The sequence below is a fragment of the Crotalus tigris genome, unplaced genomic scaffold, assembly GCF_016545835.1.
Source record: "Crotalus tigris isolate CLP2741 ecotype Arizona unplaced genomic scaffold, ASM1654583v1 scf7180000017559.9942113025:1136094, whole genome shotgun sequence".
Lineage (NCBI taxonomy): Eukaryota > Metazoa > Chordata > Lepidosauria > Squamata > Viperidae > Crotalus > Crotalus tigris.
Window position 1 is genome coordinate 171,509 of NW_024096473.1, and position 7,596 is coordinate 179,104.

Here is a 7,596-nt window from a genome sequence, read left to right on the forward strand (position 1 = left end):
TTCTAAAAGCCCTTGAGGCAAATTTCAAACGCATTAATATCTTCCATGTGTTTTCATTTCATAAGTGCAGATATATTTTGGATTACGCATCATGTTTTACTAAGATTGCACCATTTCGTACAATAGCGGGTTTTGGGGGGGGGGGATCAAGACCGGCCTTGTCTGTATGCCATCGCACGTAGCTGCCATAAGGAACTTTCTCAGTTCATTCAAGGTAATTTATTTCAGACTTTGTGATCAAAAACATATTTACTTGACTACAAATTCCAACCCCCCCCCCAACCCTACAAGTACAAGTTAGATGCAATTAAACGTATTTAAATCGAGCAATTATGTGTTCCATTTACCGTAAATCAAGCCAACTGTGTCGTATATTGTTCCATATTGCTAAACAAATTAGGGTATAACTATGAATTAGGATATAACCAGAGGCCGTAAAATGTATTTTCATCCTCAGATTTATGACACGCTAGCAGAAACATGGAAAAACATGACATTATTACACATCTTTAGATGTTTAGTTTAGTTTACCATCAATCATTGCAACCCAGACACTGACATTAAAGTCTTCATAGAATCTTTCTTATGGTTTGGACAACGTTTTTAGTAGCATTTTTTTTTATTGCCTTCTTACAGTTGAGAGAAAGCGACAGATGAGAATCCAACACCGGCTTCGTAATCTCACCACTTCCTGGTTTCTAGACTGGTGTTTTTAACCCCCAGCTTCCTATTCACGACAAGAATAACATCCGATGAAGAATTATACGTTGTTGCTAAGTTCCAGATAAAAACTGATAAACCTGAAAATAATCTACAGAACCGGAACAAAACCAAAATATGAATTTGAGTAAGATAGCAATATTCCAGTATTTGAGGGGCTGCCAAAAAGAAGTGAATTTATTTTCCAAAATACCAGAAGGCAGGAGAAGAAACAACGGATGGAAACTAATCAAGGGGAGAAGCAACCTGGAATTAAGGAGAAACTTCCTGACAGGGAGGACAATTAACCAGTGGAACAGAAGTTGCCTTCAGAAGAAGAGGCTGGACAGACACTTGTCTGAAATGGGTCAGGGTCTCCTGCTTCAGCAGGGGGTTGGACTAGATGACCTCCAAGGTCCCTTCTAGCTCTATTCTGATTGATTATTAAGAGCTGAGTCTTCTTAATAGTAACTACTGGGACAAAATGCAGGATTGGTATGGAATACTCAACACATCACAAAAACTGCTTCTGTTCCACCTTAGTAGAAGATCTCTGAATTTAAAAGGACTGCAACTTCCTTTTTTTTTTGAGGTCTGTGTTTTAAATCAGAGATGTAAATCATTTTTGGATTGCAACATTCACTTACGTGGGAGCAAAGCTCCAATAAACTCCATAGGATTTACTGTTGAATAGAGTGTGAAGGATTGCCTTGTTACTCCAATAGTCAACAATCCTCTGTGCATTCTTAACCAAACCCCCTGCCTCAGTGGTTCTCAACCTTTTTAATGCCGCGACCCCCAACCGGTCGTAAGTCGAGGACTACTCAACTGGTTCAGCACCGTTTGCAGAATGGGACTTTTGGTGGGCTCAGCAGGGCAGAGACAGCCTGGACAATTCCTATTGGCTTTTGAAAGCCAATAAAATTAGACTCTATTCAAGAGAGTCTATTCTATTGGCTTTCAAAAGCCAATAGAATAAAAGGGAGGAGCACAGCTAAGGAAAAGGGGGGAAAAATGGCGGACTGTGTTGTTTGGCGACCCCCGTGAAATGGTCGTTCGACCCCAAATGGGGTCCCGACCCACAGGTTGAGAACCACTGCTCTACCTGAAAAAAAGACAGTTCAAATCTAAAAGTATAAATGTCCCACAGACACACACACCTCTTCCCTGCCTTTCAGCCTGGTAGAATCTGAACCCAGGATTCCTGACAGAGTAAAATAAAGCAGCAGCAGCAGCAGCAAAAGGATCTCCATCGAACCGTTTTGCCCAGATCCTGCATGAGGATCCCCTGGTTCATTAATTTTTTTAATTACTTTCCACGCTGCAATTATATCACTTCTCCAAATCAATATGAGAACTGGTCTGGGTATAAACCTTTTTCTTTCTTTCTTTCTTTCTTTCTTTCTTTCTTTCTTTCTTTCTTTCTTTCTTTCTTTCTTTCTTTCTTTCTTTCTTTCTTTCTCTTTCCCTCCTTTCTTTCTTTTTCTTTCTTTCTCTTTCCCTTCCTTCCTTCTTTCCTTTTTCTTTTTCTTTCTTTCTCTTTCCTTCTTTCCTTCCTTCCTTTCTTTTCTTTCTTCCTTTCCTTTCCATCCTACCACGAGATAACTCTGGACGGCTTACAATATTACAATGCTCCTAATACTTACAGATTCCACATTGATTTAACCATCCACAAATCACAGTCCAACCTTGACTGAGGCATTTTGTGTGTGTGTGTGTGTGTGTGTGTGTGTGTGTGTGTGTGTGTGTGTGTGTGTAAGCACTAATGACTCATATCCATTGAGGAATAGACAACTTTTGCTTATCAGATGCATCTCTACCAAAGGAAAAAAAAACTTAAATGCTGCAGTTATGAAAGGAAGAACTACAGGGATAGCTGCTTACCCCAATGCTTTATTTCCTCCTTTCTATATTCATTTTGGAGAGTTTTCTATTCAAGGGAGCAGCGGTGGAGTTCAGCGTATACTGACTGTGGGTCCAGACCACAGGAAATTGTTGTCATGAAACCTTAAAGCCCAAAGCGATGCCAGCTAGGGAAAAGTCTAGCCCAGTTTGCTCCTGTTCTAGCCTTTATTCGGTACCCACAAATTTATTTTATTTTATTCCATGTTATTCTTTTATTCCCTTAACTGTGCATAGGTTAAGCACCCTCTTAAGTCAACACTCACCAGAAGCACCTTATAATGGTAATAACTGGTATCAAAATGCTGGAAAACCGGATGGCATCCTGGTTCAGCTTTTCCTGGAAGACGGGCACTCCAGGATGCCCAGACGCTTCGACCTGAGAATGTGAGGTTTATAAAGTGATTATCTCAGTTTGGAGAGACTTCCTTCTTGACCAACCCTCTTTCGTAGCATTACAACCCTCTTTTGGCTGTATACTTTTTTGTACTATGTTATTTCTATAGTTGGTTTTTTTAAAAAATGTTGTAAGCCACTCAGAGTTACCCTGTGGCAAAATGGGCAGCCAATAAATAGAAAATAAATAAAATAAAATAAAAATAAAATAAAATAGGTTAAAATAAAATAAAATAGGATAAAATAAAATTAAAAATATAAAATAAAACAGATAAAATAAAACAAAAAATATAAAATAAAATAAAAATATAAAATATAAAATAAAATAATAAAAATAAAAAATATAAAATAGGATAAAATAAATAAAATAAAATAATAAAAATAAATAAAATAGGATAAAATAAAATAAAAATAAATAAAATAAAAAATATAAAATAGGATAAAATATATAAAATAAAATAAATAAAATAATAAAAATAAATAAAATAAAATAAACATAAATAAGATAAAATAAAATAAAATAAAAATAAATAAGATAAGATAAAATAAAAAAATATAAAATAAAATAGGATAACCTAGAACTAAGGAGAAACTTCCTGACAGTTAGAACAATTAACCAGTGGAACAAGCTGCCTCCAGAAGCAGTAAATGCTCCAACACTGGAAGTTTTTAAGAAGAGACTGGACAGCCATTTGTCCAAAATGGTATAGCAGGGGTAGGTAACCTTGGCTCGTTTATGACTGGTGGACTTCAACTTCCAGAATTCCTGAGCCAGCATGGCTCAGCTTGGAAACCTCTCCCTTTCCTCTCAGCATGGCTGGCTCAGGAATTCTGGGAGTTGAAGTCCACGAGTCATGAAAGAGCCAAGGTTGCCTACCCCTGGTATAGGGTTTCCTGCCTGAGCAGGGGGTTGGACTAGATGACCTCCAAGATCCCTTCCAACTTTACTACTACTACTACTACTATTACTATTATTATTAAAATAAAATAATAAATAAGATAAAATTAAATTAAAAAATATAAAATAAAATAATAAAAATAAATAAAAAAGGATAAAATAAAATTAAAAAATGAATAAAATAGGATAAAATAAAATAATGAATAAAATAAGGTAAAATAAAATAAATAAAATAAAAACGTAAAATAAAATGATAAAAATAAATAAAATAGGATAAAATAAAACATATATATATATATATATATAAAATAAAATATAAAGGAAACCCTTCCTTTCAGGGTCCACATCTGTGACAAACGGCAAAGACAAGCCTTTAATGCCACCCCAACACACTTTGCAAGTCCAGGTCCAGGTTGGAAAAGGCACTCTGCCCATGCTCAGGAGACCTCTGGTTCAGGGGTCAGCTTCTTCACACCAACTTTCTCCCCCGCCCCCAGGGCAGGGACGTGGCTTTGGGAACTGACCCCCAAAGTGGGGTACCTTCAAAGGAAGCCCCCCCTCCCCTCAGAGGACCCCCCACTGAGGAAAAAAAGGCAAGGGAGGCCAGCCTGCCCCCCCCCGCCCTCAGCCCCCCTCTGCCACGGATGCTGACCGCCCATCCCAGCCCTGTTTCTCACCTGACCTGCGGGGGAAGAAGAGGAAGGGACCCCAGGCCCGACCCGCGAATAAACCCGGATTCAGACGACGGGCGGAAAAGCGCCCCCTCCTCACTCCTCGCTGCCCCCCCCACACCTTCCCGGCTGCTCGGCTACGCCCCCTTTCTCTCGGCCCGCCCACGGAGGCAGGGCGGCCCAGCGAGCGCCAGGAGGAAGTCTGGCCACGCCCCTTTCCCCTCCCGTCTCTCTCTTTGCCCGCCCCACCTCCCGGCCACATTGAACGTCTGCGCGCGCAGGCGCAGGCTCTTCCCAAAGGTAAAGTGGAACCTCTGGCGGGGCTTTTCCGAGCGGAGGCGGGGCGCTTGCTCCGGAGGCGGAGATGGAGGCGGGGCTACGCTGTTTGGGGGGAAAAAAAAGCCGGCTGCTTTTGCGCATGAGCGTTTCAAAGCTGGAGTGTCCACTGTAAGACCTATGAACTTCAGCTCCCAGAATTCTAGGAAGCGAAGTCTACGGGTTTTAACCTGGCCATTCTATTCTATTCTATTCTATTCTATTCTATATTCCAATATCTATTCTATTCTATTCTATTCTATTCTATTCTATATTCCAATATCTATTCTGTTCTATTCTATTCTATTCTATTCTATTCTATTTTCATTTCCATATTCTATTCTATTCTATTCTATACTATTCTATTCTATTCTATTCTATATTGCAATATCTATTCTATTCTATATTGCAATATCTATTCTATATTCCAATATCTATTCTATTCTATTCTATTCTATTCTATATTCCAATATCTATTCTATTCTATTCTATTCTATTCTATTCTATTCTATATTCCAATATCTATTCTATTCTATTCTATTCTATTCTATTCTATTCTATTCTATTCTATTCTATATTCCAATATATATTCTATTCTATTCTATATTCTAATATCTATTCTATTCTATTCTATTCTATATTCCAATATCTATTCTATTCTATTCTATTCTATTCTATATTCCAATATCTATTCTATTCTATTCTATTCTATTACATCACCCCCAGATTTGAGGAAAGTTGAAATTTATCACTTTATTTCTGATCAGAAGCAAAGAGGGACTCCTCCCCACTTCCACCAGAATGGCAGGACAGCTGGAAAAGAGGAGCTGACAGGGGTCTCTGTTAGCAAACAAAGGATCAATCTATCATCTCAGGTTGGGTCAATGTTTTAGGTTGGATTTGATGAAAAACTGCCATCTCAGTGGCAAACACTATTCCAAGTCTCTTAATTCCCATTCACTATTTTAGAATTGCTACTTGAAAAAGTGTGGTCAACAGATTTACTGAGCTCAGCCTGGTCATCTCCTACAATATGCCTGGAGGGAACTGAGGCTAAAACATACGTATGAAGAACAGTTGCAAATTGAGCAGGTCTAGTCTAATGAAGAGAAGGAGTAGGGGTGACATGACAGCAGTCTTTCAATATCAGTGGGAGGGTCACGTAGAAGAGGAGGTCAACCTATTCTCCAAAGGCAGGACAAGGAGCAAGAGATGGAAACTAATGAAGAAGAGAACCGATATATACAAAAGGAGAAATTTCCTGACAGTGAGAACAATTAACCAGTGGAACAACTTGCCTCCAGAAGTTGTGGGCGCTCCATCCCTGGAGGCTTTTAAGAAGAGACTAGACTACCCATTTGTCTGAAATGGTATAGGGCAGTGATGGCGAACCTTTTAGAGACCGAGTGCCCAAACTGCAACCCAAAACTCACTTGTTTATCGCTGGGTGCCAGGTGGCCCACTGAGTGGACGTGGCTGTGGTGGTCATGGCAGACTGGGTGCGTGTGGCCAAGGTGGGCGTGATCACCTCGAAGTTGCTCCTGGGGAGGGATGCCTGTGGGGGCTGGACAGGGTTGGGGGAGATCCAGGCGAGGCAGGGGCCAGGGCAACTGCCGCCTGACACCATCGGTCACCGCACAAAGATACCAGCGAGCGCATGGGTGCTGGGATGCATTCGGCCATGTGGGACTTCGGCGAGTTAGCGGGTGGCTGGTTGAAGAGGGACGGTTGCCAGGGCATGGCACATGTGCCCACAGAGAGGGTTCTGAGTGCCGCCTCTGGCACGCGTGCCATAGGTTTGGCACCACTGGTATAGGGTCTCTTGCTTGAGCAGGGGGCTGGACTAGATGCAGAATGGGATAACTGAGCCTAGCCAGTTTGGCACAGTGAGCTCGCCACCACCAAGTTGACTCTGCCAACTCACCATCAATAAATCATCACAGGATAACTCAGGGATCTTCAAACTTGATCCTTTTATGACTTGTGGACGTCAACTCCCAGAATTCCTCAGCCAGCATGTCTGGCTGAGGAATTCTGGGAGTTGAAGTCCACAAGCTGGGGTCTTCAAACTTGGCCCTTTTATGACTTGTGGACGTCAACTCCCAGAATTCCTCAGCCAGTATGTCTGGCTGAGGAATTCTGGGAGTTGACGTCCACAAGCAGGGGTCTTCAAACTTGGCCTTTTTATGACTTGTGGACGTCAACTCAGCCAGCGTGCCTGGCTGAGGAATTCTCGGAGTTGAAGTCCACAAGCTGGGGTCTTCAAACTTGGCCCTTTTATGACTTGTGGATTTCAGCTCTCAGAATTCCTCAGCCAGCATGCCTGGCTGAGGAATTCTGGGAGTTGACGTCCACAAGCAGGGGTCTTCAAACTTGGCCTTTTTATGACTTGTGGACGTCAACTCAGCAAGCGTGCCTGGCTGAGGAATTCTGGGAGCTGAAATCCACAAGTCATAAAAGGGCCACGTTTGAAGATCCCTAGAATAACTGCACACCTCCAACTTTCCCCAGGGACAATTCACTGCGGGCAGCCAGAAGGAGAACTGGGTGGGTGAACGATGGGCAGAGCACAGAGGGTAGCCAGGGACTTCCCAAAAGGAGGGAGAGCTGAGTGAACGCAGAGTGGCAGCCATGTTGAGTTGTCCTACACGTCTTGGTGGGGGTGAGTTGACAGAGGCAACTTGGTGGTGGCAAGCTGGTCACGCCGAGCCGGCC

General features: G+C 41.7%; 1 protein-coding gene across 2 annotated transcripts in view; it reads right to left on the reverse strand.

Annotated features, from left to right (window-relative positions):
- The window catches only part of KLHL5 (kelch like family member 5), a 29,534-nt gene extending 24,680 nt beyond the window's left edge, over nucleotides 1–4,854 (reverse strand). The window contains exons 1-2 of one of the 2 annotated variants that reach the window (XM_039347412.1): nucleotides 4,578–4,854; nucleotides 2,868–2,980 (exon numbers count right to left, since the gene is read on the reverse strand). The gene's annotated coding sequence lies outside the window, so the exon portion shown is untranslated. Of the gene's footprint in view, nucleotides 1–2,867; nucleotides 2,981–4,572 lie in introns of both variants that reach the window. The other variant, XM_039347401.1, reaches the window with a different exon arrangement.
- Between the last annotated feature and the right edge of the window lie 2,742 nt (nucleotides 4,855–7,596).